General features: G+C 43.0%; 2 protein-coding genes across 6 annotated transcripts in view; one reads left to right on the forward strand and one right to left on the reverse strand.

Annotated features, from left to right (window-relative positions):
- pcxb (pyruvate carboxylase b) overlaps nt 1-20,735 on the reverse strand; it is a 501,867-nt gene that overhangs the window by 105,938 nt on the left and 375,194 nt on the right. The gene's annotated exons all lie outside the window — the stretch shown is intronic.
- Nucleotides 20,489-20,735, forward strand: part of LOC117505084 (leucine-rich repeat and fibronectin type-III domain-containing protein 4) — a 69,042-nt gene continuing 68,795 nt past the window's right edge. The window contains exon 1 of one of the 3 annotated variants that reach the window (XM_034164615.1): nt 20,489-20,533. The gene's annotated coding sequence lies outside the window, so the exon portion shown is untranslated. The remainder of the gene's footprint in view (nt 20,534-20,735) is intronic. The other 2 variants (XM_034164616.1, XM_034164617.1) reach the window with 2 other exon arrangements.

Below are 20,735 nucleotides of genomic sequence, written 5' to 3' on the forward strand. Positions count from 1 at the left end.
TTTTCACTGTGCAAACCAGGCGAGAAAGTATACTGTCTAGCCCTGAATATTTTGCAATTAATATTTGATACTTAAGACAGCGGCTCCTCATGAACAGATGCTTTGTCATCAGTGAAATGATGTACTGCAAGCGTTTCCTGTCCAGATAGCTCCAACACATTCCACCACACTCCTATTATCTTTGGATGCATGTCTTCCAATTAGCTTCAATTTATGCACCAGATTAGAGTAGCACATTATATATAAACACCACCACCACCAAACTTCTGATACAGGCCACAGGGGTTTGTACTTATCACACTCTGAAAAGGAGTAATTTGCATTTTGCCATCAAATTCCATTGAACATTTTAATATTAGACCGAAAACATTTATTCTCCATTGGCAACAATAATTATATTTTTGTTTTGTCATCATGTGTGTACAATTAAATGTTTTAAAGTTTCTCATTTAATTTCATTATATAACATGTCCATTAGTATTTTTTTTTTGTACAAATTGTTTTGGGTTTATGTTACAGTTTTTGTTGTTGAATTTGTAGAGCCTTTTGAGCTGTTTTTGAAAATGCTATACAAATTAAAAGAAATTATGCAAAGCAGGGATGCCTTTTAATTTTTCTGGCATTCGTTCAATCATAAAAGGCTCATCAACCACGCTAACCACCTAAGTGGCTCTACTCTACTCTTTTTTTTTCTTTTTTCTTTTTTAGATATTTAGATATACCTTAGTATACACGAGTCGAGTTCTACTTTAGAATTGGAATATATTATAGAAGACATACCTTACTGAATTTTCATGCAGTAATACACTATGATGACACCATTTTCAAAAAAAAAAACCCTAATCGTATTTGTTATCATACTCAATGCACAAAATTGTGCAGACAAGAAACGTACATTAAATATGGCACCTTTGATTTACACTGTACTTACTGTAATTTGGTTCCACTGTCATCATCAAGAGTGAATAAATGAAAAATGAGGTAAAAAAAAAAAAAGGTTAATTAAACTATTCCTTTCGGGCATAACTACATAACTTATAGTGTTAAACATTTAGCAGCTGATGCTAGCATTCAAAGTTGATAAACGCTGCTAAAAACGAGTGTCCGTCTGCTCCTGTGCTCACACGGATTCACGTTCTGCACCAGATAGTTCTCAGTTGTTGCCACACCAAGGTGGAAGAAGTTCCAGGCAGAGATCAGGACTTAAAAATGACTTCAAACACAAACCCACCTTCTGAAATGGTTCCATTTCAGTCTAAAGGTAACGAGTAGCTTCGCCTATCCCAGTGACCACCACTAACAGACGAGTTTTTTTTATCCCCCTTTTTCATGATACAGCTGGTAGAGATTTTGTATTTGGAATATTTTCTCTCTCTCTCACACACACACTTGAAGTGCATCTCCTCCGACACAAACACAAGTTCCCCGTGTCGCACGCGGCCTCCACGCTCCCTCAGTGATTAGGAGTGGAGTCGGGGAGCTGTCAGGTCATTCGTCTTTCCTCCTCTGCCTTCCCCATCCCTATCTGTCACATCTTAACCACTGGCCCAGACACATAAACAAGATCAACATGCAGCCTGAGGAGGGACAGCGCACACACAAAGGTGTGCGCGTACGGGCATGCTACAAGTTTACTCAAGCAGACAGGACATACCCAGAATAAACACAGCACCACCTTTGACAGCAGTTTACCGACACATGCAAATACAAGCAAATATTTAGATCGGGAAGCTTGAAATACTAAAACAAACACATTCATGATAAAGGAGAAAGACACTCAGCATCATGCTGGTGAGGTGTTTTGATCGCAGTTGGCCGTTAATGGCTTTGCCTCAGTCCACTGATTAGTTGAAGATCAGTGTCTGTACAAGCTTGACTGTCAGTTTCAGCCAATTTTCATTCTTAAACATGAATTAATGCGAAGACAACACTGATCATGATCACATATCTCCACACAATCTTTCCTCTTTTCTGACCATTTCTGCTCATTTCAGCACAAACTGATGTCTTATTTTTTCCACTCAGTGGCACCACCCTTAACCCCTGAATTTATATAGCTGTATATAAAAAAAATGTTTTTGTGGTGTTTTTGCCTTTAAGTAGATGGTAAATAATGTTGAGATTATTAATTTCACTTTTGCACAAAAAATAAATAGTAATTTTGGTATTTTGGTAATGACTTTATGTTATAATGTTATAATAATAATAATGGTATGTTGCAAATTTGCGACAACAGGCATACTGGTCAATTTGGTATGTTGCATATTTGAGTCAAATATTGTAGCATATATGCGACAATAGGCGTTAAGGGGTTAATTCCTACTCCTCGTCTCCAGCATTAAAATCTATTTGCCTTATATTCAGGCCAATACAGTACAGTGTTTTCAGGAGTATTTCTGTCATTAAAAAACAAAAGCAATCCATCCATCCACCTCCCTGACTCCGTGTCTTCCTCTATCCCAGAATGAGGCCTGAACTCCGGCTGCTCTGTGCGGCTCTGCATGCTCTCGCAGTTCGATCAATCCCACCAAGTCATCAGTCCTCCCTCAACCTCACGTCACTCCGAAAAGTAGCTGAAAAAAAGTTTCTCCCAGCAGGATGATGGGAGACTCGTTCTACTGCTGTTTAAGCATTTTTTTGTGGTTCTACAGATGCAAAGTATCTGCAAAGTATCCCCCCCCCCCCCCCCCCCCGCATCCAATGTGATGTCACTGGGGGGGGGGGGGGGCGTTAACCACCACATCTGACGCTTCTGGTGCGAAAGGCCCATTAGTCAGGAAAGTGACCAAGAACGTGATTGTCACTCTGACAGCTCCAGCAATACTCTGTGGAGAGCGGCAAACCTTCTACAAGGACAACCATCTCTGCAGCAATCCACCAATCAGGCCTGTATGGTAGAGTGGCCAGACGGAAGGTGAAAACAATTTTTTGGGATTTCCATATGAATTAGATTAATTAAACTTTTGTCAAAAATCATATTTTTCAACCATTTTCCTTCGTGCCTTCCTGTAATGATTTAGAGCCCCTTTGGGGAGGTCTACCCACTGCCATTTGGGAACCACTGTCTTAAACAATGCGACTCAGACTCATCTGGCACTAAATGGGGCGGTGAACTAACTAAAAGCAGCATTTCTCAAACTCTGCAAGCAACCCAGGGAAGTAAGGTTTTTCACCTACTTAGTGGTATTTTAGGAATCCTTAAGGAGCAGGGCTGTGACACATTAAACTACTCATGATGTGTTCTAACCCGGTAGTGTGTGTTGGTGCCAGACTATATTAGCAGGCTTGTGAGTTGATCATCATTTTGCCCATTAATGAGCGAAAAAGTTTTTAAATTCATAGTGGGGCTAAAAGTAATCAAATCATGCAAGAACACCCTTTTTTCAAAGACCTGTGAAAGAAGAAGTGAAATCCTGACTGTTTTTATTTTGTGCAAAACACTAACATTAGATGTCTAATTCTAACAATCAACAGCTCACAAACCCACAAACTACGGGACCAAGGCTCCTTCAAACTGTGTGACAAAAGCATAAAGCAGCAAGGGCGCCTAAACCTTTTAGAGCCTGCAGACGACATTAGGAATTCATAGTCTCACTCCGGGATGCCAGCTCAATATAAACCTATTACCACCCCTATCACAACGCATCCCAGCTGAGGTTTTACTGTGGCCCTTTTTGTTTTGAATTATTTCAAAAATGGATCTTCAGCTGCAAAAACTGAACTTGTGCCATTCATATGACCTTCAATTTATGTAATGTAGAGAAATTATGACTTCAGTGGTAAGGTTAGACCTTACTTGTATGAAGCACCTTGAGGCAGCTTTGTTGTGATTTGGCGCTATATAGATTAAATAAATTTAAATTGAACTGAGTTCATGTAAATATGGAAATGTTGTTGATGTCAATCTGAGACTATTTGGTTTTGAGTGCATCGTCAATCTTACGTCGTAACAAGTGGTGAGCATGTGCAGAAAGTTGTACCTGTGGAGAATTGACTGATAAGTACAAGAACATGACATGATGATCAGAGGAGAGACTTTGCACTCCCATGCCGGTAACTGGTAATCTCATCCACATAAAATCCTTAGAAGATTGCCTTGCATTAGTGAAAAGCTGGATGTCGAGAAATTTCCTACTTTTAAACTCTGACAAAACTGAAATGATGGTGAGACATCTGCATCAATTTGACCAGCTACCGCTTAGCTGAGGCGCGTGCGTCATACATCATAATGACAAAGTGAGGAACCTTGGGGTAATTTTTGATCCTACATTGTCCATTAACCTCCACATTAGAAATATTGCTTTCTTCCACCTGCAAAATATAGCTAAGATTCGTCCCATCCTGTCTATGGCTGATGCTGAGACCCTAATTCATGCGTTTGTTTCTTCTAGATTGGACGACTGCAATGTTCTGTTTTCTGGTTTAGCGCAGTCCGGTCCAACATCCATTTTGTATCATACATTACATACATACATCATACATTACATACATACTTGTTGAGGTTTGGGGAAATACATATAGAACTAATATTAATCCAGTATTTCTGTTGCAAAAGAAAGCTCTAAGAATTATTAGTAGTAAACCATATCGTGAGCCAACAAATCTGTTATTTCCTTGTTTAAAATTTTAAAATTTTGGGATGTGATTGATTACATCACAATACAAATTATGTATAAAGTCAAAAATAAGCTTTTGCCTCAACATGTTCAGGATCTGTTTAAAATAAGGGACTCCAGCTACAATTTGAGAGGAATATTATTATTTGAGAAATTAAAGATCCAAACTACTGTAAAAATTCATTGTGTTTCCGTTAAAGGTGTTAATATTTGGAATAACTCTCCTGATAATATTAAAAAATCTTGGTACATTAGTTGGTTTTAAAAGGCTTTACAAAAAGAATACACTTACCTGTAATAGTTTGAAGGATTAGATTTACCAATTTTGTCATTGTGCACTATTGTTTGGGTGTGTTAGAAAGTTTGACCACATTACACCCATTCTGTCATGTCTTCACTGGGTTCGTGTCCCTGTGAGATCAGATTTTATGGTTCTGTTTCTAACCTATAAAATTATTCGTGGCCTAGCACTTTCCTACTTAGCTGACCTAGTCAAGCCGTACGTACCGGCCCAAGCTCTGTATTGTCAGGGAGCAGGACTACTTTGTGTCCCTGGGGTGAATAAAAAGCCTGTGGGTCACAGAGCTTTCTTTTATCATGTCCCTGTTCTCTGGAATGACCTCACTGCTTCAATAAAACAGCCAGATTCTGTAGAGACTTTCAAGTCCAAACTTAAGATGCACTTATTTTCCCTTTCGCGTGGCTAGCATACTGGCATAGTATGTTACTACAACCCCTGGCAATAATTATGGAATCACCGGCCTCTGAGAATGTTCATTCAGTTGTTTAATTTTGTAGAAAAAAAGCAGATCACAGACATGACACAAAACTAAAGTCATTTCAAATGGCAACTTTCTGGCTTTAACAAACACTATAAGAAATCAAGAAAAAAAATTGTGGCAGTCAGTAACGGTTACTTTTTTAGACCAAGCAGAGGGGAAAAAAATATGGACTCACCCTTTAAATTTTCATCCCCAAAACTAACACCTGCATCAAATCAGATCTGCTTGTTATGTGTCGGACGCAGCTCGGAGAACCGACCAGCGTTTGAAGGACCCAGTATGAAATAAGCAGAGCACGGTACAAAGGCTAACTGAATTTAATACATAACAGTGATACAAAAATAACAGAAAGTGCGGTCTGGCGTGGTGCGCTCCCAGCAGCGGTAACGGTCCGGAGCCAGAAGCTGTTCGGACCCAAGGACCCCGCCGACACCCCCCAGGTGGCCGCAACAAACCGAGTCTGTGAAAGAAGGAACCATTATGTGAGTCCACACTCTACACACAGAGAGAACACTTAAAGGTGTACAAACAGCAAACACTTCCTGGCTTGATTACTAATCAGCTTCCCAACCTGCAGGCATGAACATCCAGTTCACAAAACTCCACTGCAGTGGAAGCCGATACATGACTAACATACAGCTCAATATAATAAAGGTGTGAGGGACACCACATTTACTGACTGTATAAATGTTAGTCACAAAATCTAACGTACCTCAGGAAGTGTGCTGACGAGCGTGAGACCTCACCCCCTCCTCTTTCACAGATCGTGCATCAAACCCTGGACGTTCTCTGCATCCACTGATGATGAGATGGCTCCCGAGACGACGATCTCACCCGTCTGGTCACAAGGTCGAGTCTCTGGCAAATACACACTGTATACTCCAGTCTTAAATGCCACCATGTTCCAATCCATATAGATGCACTTCAGCTGTGAGTCCTGACGAGCCGCAGGTGATCAGGGTGAGGTCCTGATAACCTCAGCAACACAGCCACTCAGTCCCAAATGCAAGCCACCTGGAAGGAAAAACAAAAGACAGAAACAAAAAGGCAGCCAGGCCCCCCAGCCATACAACAGTACCCCACCCTCACGGGGAGCCTCCCGGCGACCACACAAACCTGGCCCAGGAGAAACACCCCCCTCCAGGGACCATGGCTGGAAACCGCATCTGCATTCGTCTTCCAATAGAATGGTTGATGTCCTCTCCTCTGGCTGCATCCTTGCCTTTGTTTCAGTCAGTCACTTAGCACAGGTGTGGCCAGGAGTTCTTAAACCTGTGCGGTCAGCCTTTATCCAACCATGTGCGGTCATTAGTCATAAAACAAAAAAGACAAACACAAACAACCAAACCACCCCCCCCCCCCCCCCCCCCCCCCCAGGGGACCGTCCCATCAAACCCCGGGACGAGGAGAAAAGAAAAACCCCAAACTTAAGCTTACAAATAAAAGCGCTAAAACACCCCCCCCCCCCCCCCCCCCCCAAACGACATGTAGGGACCAACACCCCCCAGAGGACTTCCCGCCAGCTCCAGGAGTAATAACCACAGCTGAGGTCCCTCTGGGATCCAACGTCACCCACGGGGACTCCCAGCGCCTCCCAGAGGACCACTCGTCAACCCCAGGAGACGCCTCCCCTCATGACCAACGGACCCAGCCCCGGCCGTCTATGGCTAGATGGACCCACAGCCCTTTCCCCCCCAGAGAACACCACAGTCAAACCCTGAGGGCGGAAACTGGGGGGAAACCCCCCCCCCCCCCCCAGGTGCAGAGGTTACCTGGGAAACGCCCAGCATAACCACACTGCACCACTCCAGCAACGCCGACACTACGGCTCACACGGCTGGAGCCAGAGGAGAAGAGAGGGAACAAAAAGAAAATACCCCAAACCCCCCCCTCCCCTCCCGGGTGCAGAGGTTACCTGGGAAACGCCCAGCATAACCACACTGCACCACTCCAGCAACGCCGACACTACGGCTCACACGGCTGGAGCCAGAGGAGAAGAGAGGGAACAAAAAGAAAATACCCCAAACCCCCCCCTCCCCTCCCGGGTGCAGAGGTTACCTGGGAAACGCCCAGCACAACCTAACTGCACCACTCCAGCAACGCCGACACGACGGCTCACACGGCTGGAGTCAGAGGAGAAGAGAGGGCATAACAAAAAACAAAACAAAAAAGAAAGAAAAAACAACAACCCAAATACCCCCCCCATGACCCCCCAGGGGACCGTCCCATCAAACCCTGGGAGGTGAAACTGAAAAAAAAATCAAAAGAAAGACTAACAGACTGACATAAGGTTGCTCGGGTCCTTTTTTTTTTTTTTTTTTTTTTTTCATTTTTGGCAGAACTGCAGGGTCACGACCCCAGACACTAAATAGTGAAAAACAAAAATAAAATCCCACACAAAAACCAACTCAAAAAACACCCACACAAAATGAACTAACACAAAACAAATAAGTGATTTATACCGTCAAGCTCAAACAAATGGAACACACCTGTTCCAACTTAAGAGCTTGACGGTAATGTGACTCAGTCACCAACAGAGGGAGCCAGAGTGCTAAAAATAAAAAAACCCCTTTGGTGACAGAGAAAACAAACGAGCTGCTTTTCTGTGCGCAGCTGTGAGCAACACACAACCAAAAATGTGATTCAACTAAATAACACCGGAGCTGACACAACAGACGCAGTAGCTATCATTACCCGGGGAAACGGGGCTACGACTGTAACACAGGAAGCACCGCGACCCGTGCCACAGAGCTCCGCCGTGCGCGTTCACCCATTACAGACTCACTCCTGCAGCTCCCGTTCAAACCTCTTATCCGGTCGAAGTGCGACGCGAAGCCGTCGCCAGTCACACTCCACCACGACCCACGGATAAGGCACACACAGGAACACGGCTGCAAGAGAGCACGAATCAGTATTCAGTAATGGGTCTCAAACACGCACCATCCGGGCGGAGAGCACCCGCAACTGATCCGGATAACTTCTGAACGTCTGCTGCCGCCTTCCCGGCGCGTTACCGTCTCTGCTACCGCTGGGTCCGTGATGTTTGGCCAGAGACTACTGTTATGTGTCGGATGCAGCTCGGAGAACCGACCAGCGTTTGAAGGACCCAGTATGAAATAAGCAGAGCACGATACAAAGGCTAACTGAATTTAATACATAACAGTGATACAAAAATAACAGAAAGTGCGGTCTGGCGTGGTGCGCTCCCAGCAGCGCTAACGGTCCGGAGCCAGAAGCTATTCGGACCCAAGGACCCCGCCGACACCCCCCAGGTGGCCGCAACAAACCGAGTCTGTGAAAGAAGGAACCATTATGTGAGTCCACACTCTACACACAGAGAGAACACTTAAAGGTGTACAAACAGCAAACACTTCCTGGCTTGATTACTAATCAGCTTCCCAACCTGCAGGCATGGAACATCCAGTTCACAAAACTCCACTGCAGTGGAAGCCGATACATGACTAACATACAGCTCAATATAATAAAGGTGTGAGGGACACCACATTTACTGACTGTATAAATGTTAGTCACAAAATCTAACGTACCTCAGGAAGTGTGCTGACGAGCGTGAGACCTCACCCCCTCCTCTTTCACAGACCGTGCATCAAACCCTGGACGTTCTCTGCATCCACTGATGATGAGATGGCTCCCGAGACGACGATCTCACCCGTCTGGTCACAAGGTCGAGTCTCTGGCAAATACACACTGTATACTCCAGTCTTAAATGCCACCATGTTCCAATCCATATAAATGCACTTCAGCTGTGAGTCCTGACGAGCCGCAGGTGATCAGGGTGAGGTCCTGATAACCTCAGCAACACAGCCACTCAGTCCCAAATGCAAGCCACCTGGAAGGAAAAACAAAAGACAGAAACAAAAAGGCAGCCAGGCCCCCCAGCCATACAACACTGCTTGTTAGTTTGCATCTAAAAAGGAGTGATCACACCTTGGAGAGCTGTTGCACCAAGTGGACTGACATGAATCATGGCTCCAACATGAGAGATGTCAATTGAAACAAAGGAGAGGATTATCAAACTCTTAAAAGAGGGTAAATCATCATGCAATGTTGCAAAAGATGTTGGTTGTTCACAGTCAGCTGTGTCAAAACTCTGGACCAAATACAAACAACATGGGAAGGTTGTTAAAGGCAAACATACTGGTAGACCAAGGAAGACATCAAAGTGTCAAGACAGAAAACTTAAAGCAATATGTCTCAAAAATCGAAAATTCACAACAAAACAAATGAGGAATGAATGGGAGGAAACTGGAGTCAACGTCTGTGACCAAACTGCAAGAAACCACCTAAAGGAAATGGGATTTACATACAGAAAAGCTAAACGAAAGCCATCATTAACACCTAAACAGAAAAAAAACAAGGTTACAATGGGCTAAGGAAAAGCAATCGTGGACTGTGGATGACTGGATGAAAGTCATATTCAGTGATGAATCTCGAATCTGCATTGGGCAAGGTGATGATGCTGGAACTTTTGTTTGGTGCCGTTCCAATGAGATTTATAAAGATGACTGCCTGAAGAGAACATGTAAATTTCCACAGTCATTGATGATATGGGGCTGCATGTCAGGTAAAGGCACTGGGGAGATGGCTGTCATTACATCATCGATAAATGCACAAGTTTACGTTGATATTTTGGACACTTTTCTTATCCCATCAATTGAAAGGATGTTTGGGGATGATGAAATCATTTTTCAAGATGATAATGCATCTTGCCATAGAGCAAAAACTGTGAAAACATTCCTTGCAAAAAGACACATAGGGTCAATGTCATGGCCTGCAAATTGTCCGGATCTTAATCCAATTGAAAATCTTTGGTGGAAGTTGCAGAAAATGGTCCATGACAAGGCTCCAACCTGCAAAGCTGATCTGGCAACAGCAATCAGAGAAAGTTGGAGCCAGATTGATGAAGACTACTGTTTGTCACTCATTAAGTCCATGCCTCAGAGACTGCAAGCTGTTATAAATGCCAGAGGTGGTGCAACAAAATACTAGTGATGTGTTGGAGTGTTCTTTGTTTTTCATGATTCCATAATTTTTTCCTCAGATTTGAGTGATTCCATATTTTTTTCCCTCTGCTTGGACTAAAAAAGTAACCGTTACTGACTGCCACAATTTTTTTTTCTGATTTCTTATAGTGTTTCTTAAAGCCAGAAAGTTGCCATTTGAAATGACTTTAGTTTTGTGTCATGTCTGTGATCTGCTTTTTTTCTACAAAATTAAACAACTGAATGAACATCCTCCGAGGCCGGTGATTCCATAATTTTTGCCAGGGGTTGTATGTTTCCTGCCCTTTTAAATTCATTTTATTAATAAACAGAGTGTGCCGCAGCCTCAACTTTATCTAAAGTCTGGGTCTTTTAGTGAAGCTTAGGGCTAGTGGCCGGCAATCACCTTAGTATTTCCTCTGTTTTTCTTGTTGCTTAATGCTGAAAAATTATACTGTATTTGTTGTTTTCTGCTGCCTAATTCTGTTTTTTTTTTCTCTCTGTTTGACGTGTGGCTTCATCCAGAGATGGGAGTGGGTGTCTTCTTCTGCAGGCCTCCCATCCTGTGCACCAGCATGGACTCCCAAAATTTCCTGTATATTCGTTTTGTCAATTGTGTCGATAGCATGGCCCAAGCAGAGGGTCGCCCCTTTGAGTCTGGTCTGCCAGAGGGAGTTTTTCCTTACCACTGTCGCCTGTGTGCCTACTCTGGGGTTGTTAAGGTTACTTGTGTGAAGCGCCTTGAGGCACCTGTGTTGTGATTTGACACTAAATAAATGAAATAAGTTGAAATTGAATTGCACTGTGTTCGCACTGTTTATTGCACCACTTTACTGCTTTCCCCCATTCTTAAGTTTTATCAAATTTTTTTTTTTTTTTTTTTGGGGGGGGGGGGGTTATTTAAAAAAACATTGGTCTTTGGAAAGTATTTTTCCTAAAACATATTGAAAAAAGGTTAAAAGTGTTATATGTTACTGGGGCCGTCTTGTGCTTAGAACAGTAATAGTACTACAAGGCGTCTCTCCAATGAACAAACAAGTCAGACAAAAACAAATTCCTGAATATTCTTATTTACATAACCAAAAAGGTTACTCAGTGGGTGATGACTTTGCACTGGCAAAAGTAACACTTCAATTAACATCTTCATAAAAAAAAAAAAAAATCTGCTAACAGCTTGTATTTCTTTAACTGATTATCATGATTTATCGATTGAAATTGTATTGTGACTACCATGTAATTAGCAAACCATAATTAGTTATGAAATCAGGATTTTATTTCCACTCCAGCAAATAATATAAAGTCACATCCATACATATTTGGACAGTGACACTTTTTTGCCATTTTTCCTCTGTACACCACTACAGTCAGATTGAAATGAAGCAACCACGACATACAGCAATCTTAGAATACAGACTGTACTTATATACATAATACAGAATTCAACAGTTGTGTTGTTGTTTCTTCTTAAACCTTTTTACCCTTGGCATGAAATTACTTCTGCCTGTTATCTGCCAGCAATGCCTCTGACTCAGTTTGGAGCCCTGAGTCACAGTTTAAAGGCATCCTGGGGCGATGGCATTTTTGTAGAGAGCAATGTGCACTAGCTGTCTGGTTTTATGGATGAGGACGCCGTTTATGTGGTTCAAACAGTCTGAGCTGCAGTGAAATAAAATTATATATATAAAAACAAAATCAATTGAGGCATAAAAACACCACAAGACCAAAAGGTAAATGCCTTAAGGTGCAGTACAGAAAAAGGCACAACATTAAAGAATATAAAATAACCGGAAAACAAAGAACATAAAATCGATGACAGCTGGTTTCACCATGATGGGCTGTCAAATTGTGACAGTTTAACTGCCAATTCTTTGCAATATGTTGCCTCCTAAGTTGCATCTATTCCAGCTGTACAGTACGTACTGTACATCACTGAAGTCCTGTGAGATATTTCACAAAGTGTTCTCTCGGTAACAGTATTTCTGATTAAATAGGTTTTCTTTTTATTCCACACACAAAGATTTGAGTTTTAAATCACCAGAGGTACAATCTCGTTGGAATGTCAAGATGTGGCTGGGCAGAAACAAACAAACAACCAACCAACCAACAACAAAAAACAACGATGAATGAGAGAGCGAGAGAGAGAGAGAGCGAGAGAGAGTGTTGAAGCAGAAACGTTAACACAAAGAATAAAAAGAGAAAGAAAAAGCAATATTTCTGTTTTTAGCTGTATGGATAATGGTTTTAAATGATTTACATATGCATCCATACTGCTAAGCAACTCATGCTGGCTTGATTTCTATTTAACCAAGAGAATTATTGACTTAAACCCCAAGGAAAACACTGACACCTTTTCTTCTCTATACACATCCACAGCATGGTGCCTTTCATCCTAAATCATCCATAGTCCTATTCTCAGGGCCTTGGGGGGAGCACCAAATGCCACATAACTAATTACCACCTCTTATTTATAGAATATCGTATAACTGGCAACATTTTCTTAGCACCAAACATCATGCATTATTTATATGAAAAAATTTTTATGGCTTCATCATGGCTGCGTTTGTTTTTCAGTCTGTATTTATAGGTGTTCACATTTGGTTGTTAACGGTCTTTGATCACTGCTCCAGTGTGGTGGCATCGCTCACCTGAGCTGACCGTGGTGCTGAAATGAATGGCTGGCAGCAGTAACTCAGGATGTTCCCGGTCTTTATATTGTAGGTGTTTGTGGCAGTAAAACAACCAGGTGAAATATTGCTGTGTTCCTTTTGTTACGGTGCAAATCAATGCCAGTAAACCAGCATATACAACAGTTTACAAGCACTGTTGAAGCTGCAAGAAAAGGGGTTTCAGCTAACATCAAATAAACTCAACAAAATGCAAGTGAGGTCAAGCACAAGTAATCAACAGTCTTGAGTTTTGTTAAAGTAACCGCCTGCACTGCCGACATCAGCCTCAGCGGCAAAGAAAGTCTGACTGAACTTGACTTTGCAGATGATGCTGTCATCTTTATGGATCAATGGATACACTGACTGCAGCACTTGAGAAGCTGGGTGAGGAATCAGAGTGTGTGGGTTTGTCATCCTTCTGGCTCAAGACTAAGATCAAGGCATTCAATGTCTTCACGGACGTGGCCATTGTAAGTGTATTTGTATGTGGCGAAAGTGTTGAACTTAGAGATATGCACTTATCTCTGCAAAGACATTCATATCGCTCATAAGGCTTATGGAGTCACAAAGTCATTCAACAGAGATGACGGGTGATGCTGGTATCTTTGCAGGAGAACAAAAGTCCAAAACTGCAACTGAATTCTCAGTATGCAGCAACACTGATGTGGAACCTACTCGCCCGCTGTCATTGTAGTACTTGCCAGAAGTAAGAAAGCGTACAAGTAAGTGAGTATGTGATGTGCACTTCCTGTCTTTGGACCCAGATTTTAACAGATACAGACACACATGCACACATTCACAAACACTGCCAAAATTTCTGTTTTGCAACAGCACACTTTTAGAAATGGCTCCTGATGTGTATTTGCACAATGCCATGCCACCTTGGGAGGTGCTACCATGTTCATGTATGGCAGATTTATGGCAACTTTTGAGAACTGGTGTTGGACCGGTTGTCTACATGGGCGGTTGCCATCCAGTACCCACTGCGGTTCAACAGGAGCTCCATAAATATGCAGCACCGGTACATGTTCCTTGAAATGACCTGATTGTTCGGCATGACTTCCAACAGGGAATAATGCATTCCACAGCTCACTCTTTGAAACATTCCGATAACCAAAACATCCCTGAAGTCATTTTCACAGCTTCTTCTTGTGTGTTATTGGGACTTAACATTTACACTTAAAACAATGTAGGCAAACAACACACAGCTTGGGTCTTGTTTTTTTTTTGTAGCTCATTGACTGTCGCTACAACAGCATATCAGCAGTAACTGGGAAATTGTTCTGAGACCATATTACTAATGCAGAGAAAATAAATAAATACATAACAGCGTGTATATGGCTCCAACAGCAAAATTACAAGGTGAAGTTGTGCAGCAGTTGTGTGGATGTGCGCTCCTGTCCTTGTCTCCTGTTATCCTTAGATTGAGACAAATACACAGGGATCTGTCCTTCAATCTAAGCCTCTACACCATTTACCCGGGACATAATGGCTCAGCAAGTGTGTGCAAAAGCTTGCTTAACACTGCATCTGGCCTTGTGTGCAGATCGGTGTGTGCAAAGCGTGCGTTGGTGCGAGCACAGCTACACAAATCCAATCCTGCTGAGTTGAGTGCGAAGCATATTCAACATGTGTGTCACCCGTGGATTGCAAACGCACGGTGACTTCCTTACATGTACAAGGTGAATTCACAAAGCAACAGAGACGTAGACTCAAAAACAGAGAGACAAATACTCTAAAGTGGTCTAATGACTAATCCCAGGAAGCGACACTTGCCTACTTTCTGTGAAACGCAGATTTATAGCACATGTGCTTTATTTTCATTGAATTTAGGCTTCTGAATCTAATTTAATAATAACAACAACAGCAAGCAGATTTCTGATGCTTGCCAATTCGGATCCGGATCACCTCTTGGTCCAATCCAGAATCTGGATCTAGATCACCTCCAAAATTCAGTGGAGCCTTCCATGCCATAATATCTATCTGTGAGGCAAATTTGGTGAGAATCCGTGAAGTACTTGGGACATAATCCTTCAAAGAATATATATAAAGTGAAACCTTGATCCAGAATCTGCATACGGATCACCTCCAAAATTCAGTGGCGTCTTCCATGGCTTTATATGTATCTGTGTTGAAAGTTTTGCCCAAATCTGTGCAGTAGTTTTGACATAATCCTGCTAACAGAAATCCTTTAAAGCCTATATAAAGTGAAACTTGATCCTTGATCCAGATCTGGATCCCCTCCTAAATTTTATGGATTCTTCTATGGCCTAGTATCTATCTATGGTGATGGACGTAATAATAATAATAATAATAATAATAATAATAATAATAATAGAAATACTAATTACAAAGTACGAGGATCTTTCTGTTTTGCTTTTGTTTTGTTTTTTGGTCTGCAATTTAAAATGTTTCTTTGACAATCAGATAAGAGCACATGTGAGTCTGCCTCGGTGGAGGTTTCTCCCCAACTCATCTCTGATGGCGTCAATGCACCGGAGCTGCAGGCTCGTTAGCCAGGAGCCACTTCTCATTAATCCGAGAACATCTTGATGTAGTGGAGCAGCAGCAGGGATGTGTTCCTCTCACCTCCTGCAGCTGCCCCATGATCCTCCTTTCCCAAAGCCTTATCCCCTCCCTTGTTCTGCCTCCTCTACCTGGTCTTTAAGAGCCTTCCTCAGCTTTGAGGAATGTGATACAAAGAGATTATAGGATCCGCTGTATGGATGTACCAGTGTAGCCACACCAACAAATTCCACTGGATAGGTTAAACCATAGACATTATATACACTCAACAAAAATATAAATGCAACACTTTTGGTTTTGCTCCCATTTTGTATGAGATGAACTCAAAGATCTAAAACTTTTTCCACATACACAATATCACCATTTCCCTCAAATATTGTTCACAAACCAGTCTAAATCTGTGATAGTGAGCGCTTCTCCTTTGCTGAGATAATCCATCCCACCTCACAGGTGTGCCATATCAAGATGCTGATTAGACACCATGATTAGTGCACAGGTGTGCCTTAGACTGCCCACAATAAAAGGCCACTCTGAAAGGTGCAGTTTTATCACACAGCACAATGCCACAGATGTCGCAAGATCTGAGGGAGCGTGCAATTGGCATGCTGACAGCAGGAATGTCAACCAGAGCTGTTGCTCGTGTATTGAATGTTCATTTCTCTACCATAAGCCGTCTCCAAAGGTGTTTCAGAGAATTTGGCAGTACATCCAACCAGCCTCACAACCGCAGACCACGTGTAACCACACCAGCCCAGGACCTCCACATCCAGCATGTTCACCTCCAAGATCGTCTGAGACCAGCCACTCGGACAGCTGCTGAAACAATCGGTTTGCATAACCAAAGAATTTCTGCACAAACTGTCAGAAACCGTCTCAGGGAAGCTCATCTGCATGCTTGTCATCCTCATCGGGGTCTCGACCTGACTCCAGTTTGTCGTCATAACCGACTTGAGTGGGCAAATGCTCACATTCGCTGGCGTTTGGCATGTTGGAGAGGTGTTCTCTTCACGGATGAATCCCGGTTGACACTGTCCAGGGCAGATGGCAGACAGCGTGTGTGGCGTCGTGTGGGTGAGCGGTTTTCTGATGTCAATGTTGTGGATCGAGTGGCCCATGGTGGCGATGGGGTTATGGTATGGGCAGGCATCTGTTATGGACGAAGAACACAGGTGCATTTTATTGATGGCATTTTGAATGCACAGAGATACCGTGACGAGATCCTGAGGCCCATTGTTGTGCCATACATCCAAGAACATCACCTCATGTTGCAGCAGGATAATGCACGACCCATTTTGCAAGGATCTGTACACAATTCTTGGAAGCTGAAAATGTCCCAGTTCTTGCATGGCCGGCATACTCACCGGACATGTCACCCATTGAGCATGTTTGGGATGCTCTGGACCGGCGTATACGACAGCGTGTACCAGTTCCTGCCAATATCCAACAACTTCGCAAAGCCATTGAAGAGGAGTGGACCAACATTCCACAGGCCACAATTGACAACCTGATCAACTCTATGTGAAGGAAATGTGTTGCACTGCACGAGGCAAATGGTGGTCACACCAGATACTGACTGGTATCCCCCCCCCCCCAATAAAACAAAACTGCACCTTTCAGAGTGGCCTTTTATTGTGGACAGTCTAAGGCACACCTGTGCACTAATCATGGTGTCTAATCAGCATCTTGATATGGCACACCTGTGAGGTGGGATGGATTATCTCAGCAAAGGAGAAGTGCTCACTATCACAGATTTAGACTGGATTGTGAACAATATTTGAGGGAAATGGTGATATTGTGTATGTGGAAAACGTTTTAGATCTTTGAGTTCATCTCATACAAAATGGGAGCAAAACCCAAAGGGTTGCGTTTTTTGTTGAGTATAGATTTGTGGCTTCTTGCAATAAGTGTATTCACAGGTTTCTCTAAATAGTGAACTCAGCCGTTCATGTTAGTTTCACTTTTTCAAGGTGACTCACAGCAGAACTGGATGACAAACCACAAGTGGTTTGATTAATTGTAAATTGTGGAACCATAAAGCCAGTGTGCTGTAAACGGGATATGTCTGAGCCAAATGATTCGTCAAAACTGTCCTTGCTGGACCTTGCTTTGAGGAAAGTTGGTCTGATTAGGTTAAAGGAGAATTCCAGAAAATTACAACCAAGTCTTTATATTTACATTTGGTGGGGGTGTGTGTGTGTGTGTGTGTGTGTGGGGGGGGGGGGGGGGGGGGTTGGTACCTTTTCACTCAGAACAAAAATCAACTTAATCGGGCATAATTTATTTAGAAAGCCAACACCATGTGAGCAAGCAGAAGCTAATTGGCTAATTAACATCATTATATGGTGCTAACAGAGCTCAGAGTAAATGCTTCTTGTTGACAGTGAACAGACAAAAACATCATTAAAATTGGGCACCGTAGTCTCGTTTGAGGGTGGGTGATAACGGGTTAAAATGAAAGCGCATATACTATTTCCAGGGACAGCTGCATTATTGGCTCGTCACTCGTCTGGTCATTATTCATATTAAATCTCACTGGCACAACCTGTCCCATTTGCCTTGTCTTCCCTTCTCCACCGGGAACCGAAAAAAAAAATGCACTTTTCACAACTGCTTTGGTGATTGCAGCTGAAAACAAAACAGTACACCATCTGAAGTGATGCTGTGCTTGTGTTGCGCAATGGCAGGCTGTCCCTGGAAGTAGTCAAATCCCGTGATATCACACAGGGGTTCAAAAAAGATGCACAGCCCCAATGTCAGGCTGCATGAATCGCTTCGATGTGGAGCTAAACGTGCACAGTTTTACTACAGTAGATGCAAATGAACCTTTTTTTAAATGACCGGTTATACCATTAGCCTTACCTTAGCCTACCCATCTTCATGTGTTGCAGGTCATTCTGAAAAACCCAGCCTCTCCTCCACAGCTGACTCCTTTTTGCCATTGGGTGACAAACCACAAGTGGTTTGATTAATTGTGAATTAGTCAACTGAATTAGCCAGTGGGCTTCTGCTCTGCTAATGTAGTGTTTGCATTCTCAATAAATACCGCCCCCACCCCCACCCCAGTCATCTAAAAATAGAGCCTGGGGCTGTAAATTCCAGGAATTATTAAACTTAAATCAAATTAAATGAAAAACATGCACTCAACCAGAACATGCAAAAACAAAAATAAAGGGGTCGAAATTAATTCAGGAAAAGAGTGTAAATGGGGGAAATGAGTGAACACGGGAACCTAATTTAATTCTGGGCAAAAGTGAACCAACTATCTCAGATTTTTAATGTCTTTGTTTGCATGACTGTAAACTCCTGTACAGCAGGAAATGCTGCTTAAACTACACAATACTGCACAAAACTGCCAATACTGCATAAACTGCACATCTGCACATCCTCTAAACTGTACATCCATTAAATAGTGTATACAACAGATTCTTCAGTCTAATAATGTGTATTTTATAATGTGTTTACTGTGCACATGACAGTAAAAAACTTCTTAACTCAGATTGTATTGACCGAGTGACCTGCTTCCTCGTGAATTCTAGTAGTCATTGTCATGCGGCGTTCCAGATTGCGCTCCCGGAATGGAACCCCACACTCCACGTTGGTTTCCATTAAATGGTTATTTCCAGGAGCTGGCAGCACAATGAGGAAAATCAAGCCTTTGAAACTGTATCTATGCTCATGCTATCACTCCATCCACTCCTCCCTACTTATCTCCTCTGCACCCCCAGAGATCCTCACCCTCTTCTCTACCACCTCCTCCGTTCTGCCTTCATCACACACTGACCCACTGTAGCTTCAGGTGCTAAAAGTTGAGTTTCTGCCCATCATGCAGCAGACTTATTTCCTCCTCTACCTCCTCCGTACCCACGTCTTCATCTCCCTTTCTATCATCCTCCCTCAATCGTCGTGGTTTCTTCTTCCTCCTTCTCCACTTTTGCCTCTCCCCTCTCTCTTTCTCTGCACGCTGTAGCTCAATGCCACTGAGAAATCGTTCATCTTTTTGTCAACTTTACAGGAATCCTACTCCCTCCACCAGAAAAAGGAAACAGAATGTGCACGCTAAAATCCCCAAAAAAAGGATTAGCGGCAGAGCGCTAAGGAGTCGAAGAGGAAACTGGAGGAGATCCGAGTGAAGCAGGCAAGGATTTCTAAAAATAAAACAAAATAAAAAAGTCTTACGCCCCGCATTCACATATGTTCCTTCAACTTCTTTTGTCGTGCGTCTTTCTTCATTCAGTACCTGTTTTCCGTGGGATTAACATGACATAAAATTCAATCAGCCTGCAGCCTGACAGAGAACGACAAAGGAGGATAGAGAGAAAGAGAGCGGGCGGAGGGAGGGGGGGGGGTGATCGCAGACAAGCAAGTGTGCCCTCAGTGAGGAGGCAGACAGTGCTGCAGCTGTCGAGACCGAGCAAGGGAACAACCAGAGAGAGAGAGAGAGAGAGAGAGAGAGAGAGAGAGAGAGAGAGAGAGAGAGAGAGAGAGAGAGAGAGATGGGTGTTTTTCCATAGAGCTGAGGCAGACGGATCCAGCAGTCGTAGTGGAATGATCTGGAAAACAAGGTTAGTAATTCCACCTTCTCAACTCATCAAGGGCAAAAATAAATAAAGACAGACAAGTGAAAGATGGTGAAATCGGGATGAAAGTAACGAAAGAGAAGCTAAGACGGCTCCCTGGTGCTTTTCAAGTAGCAAAGTGATCGCAAAGGAGAAGCAAGAATTTGTGCACAACTATAGATTTTTTTGTTTAAGTGCGTGTAGCAGGTGCACGGAACACTGACCACAGCTCGAGAGTGAGACAACGAGATCGTCTTCGTGAAGGTGTCGTCTTTACGGGTTTGACTGACAGGGAGCTTTTTGGCGCAGATCAATAGCCGGGTTGTTTCAGTACGCTGCGTGTGTGCAGCACACAGACGCACACACACACACACACACACACACACAGGCTGGAGCGTCACATGCATGAGGATTTCGTGCGTGTTGCACCGGCGTAGCCCACTGAGAAGTGTTAAGAGGGTCTCACAACTATTGATCGTGCTTGATGGACAGGCAAGAGAACCGTGAAGGGAGGGATGGAGGGAGAAAGCGAGGCGACAGGGAGTGAGTGATATGATGGAAAGTTCAAGCAGTGGACAAAAAGGTGCTG

The sequence above is a fragment of the Thalassophryne amazonica genome, chromosome 23 (assembly GCF_902500255.1).
Source record: "Thalassophryne amazonica chromosome 23, fThaAma1.1, whole genome shotgun sequence".
Taxonomy (NCBI): domain Eukaryota; kingdom Metazoa; phylum Chordata; class Actinopteri; order Batrachoidiformes; family Batrachoididae; genus Thalassophryne; species Thalassophryne amazonica.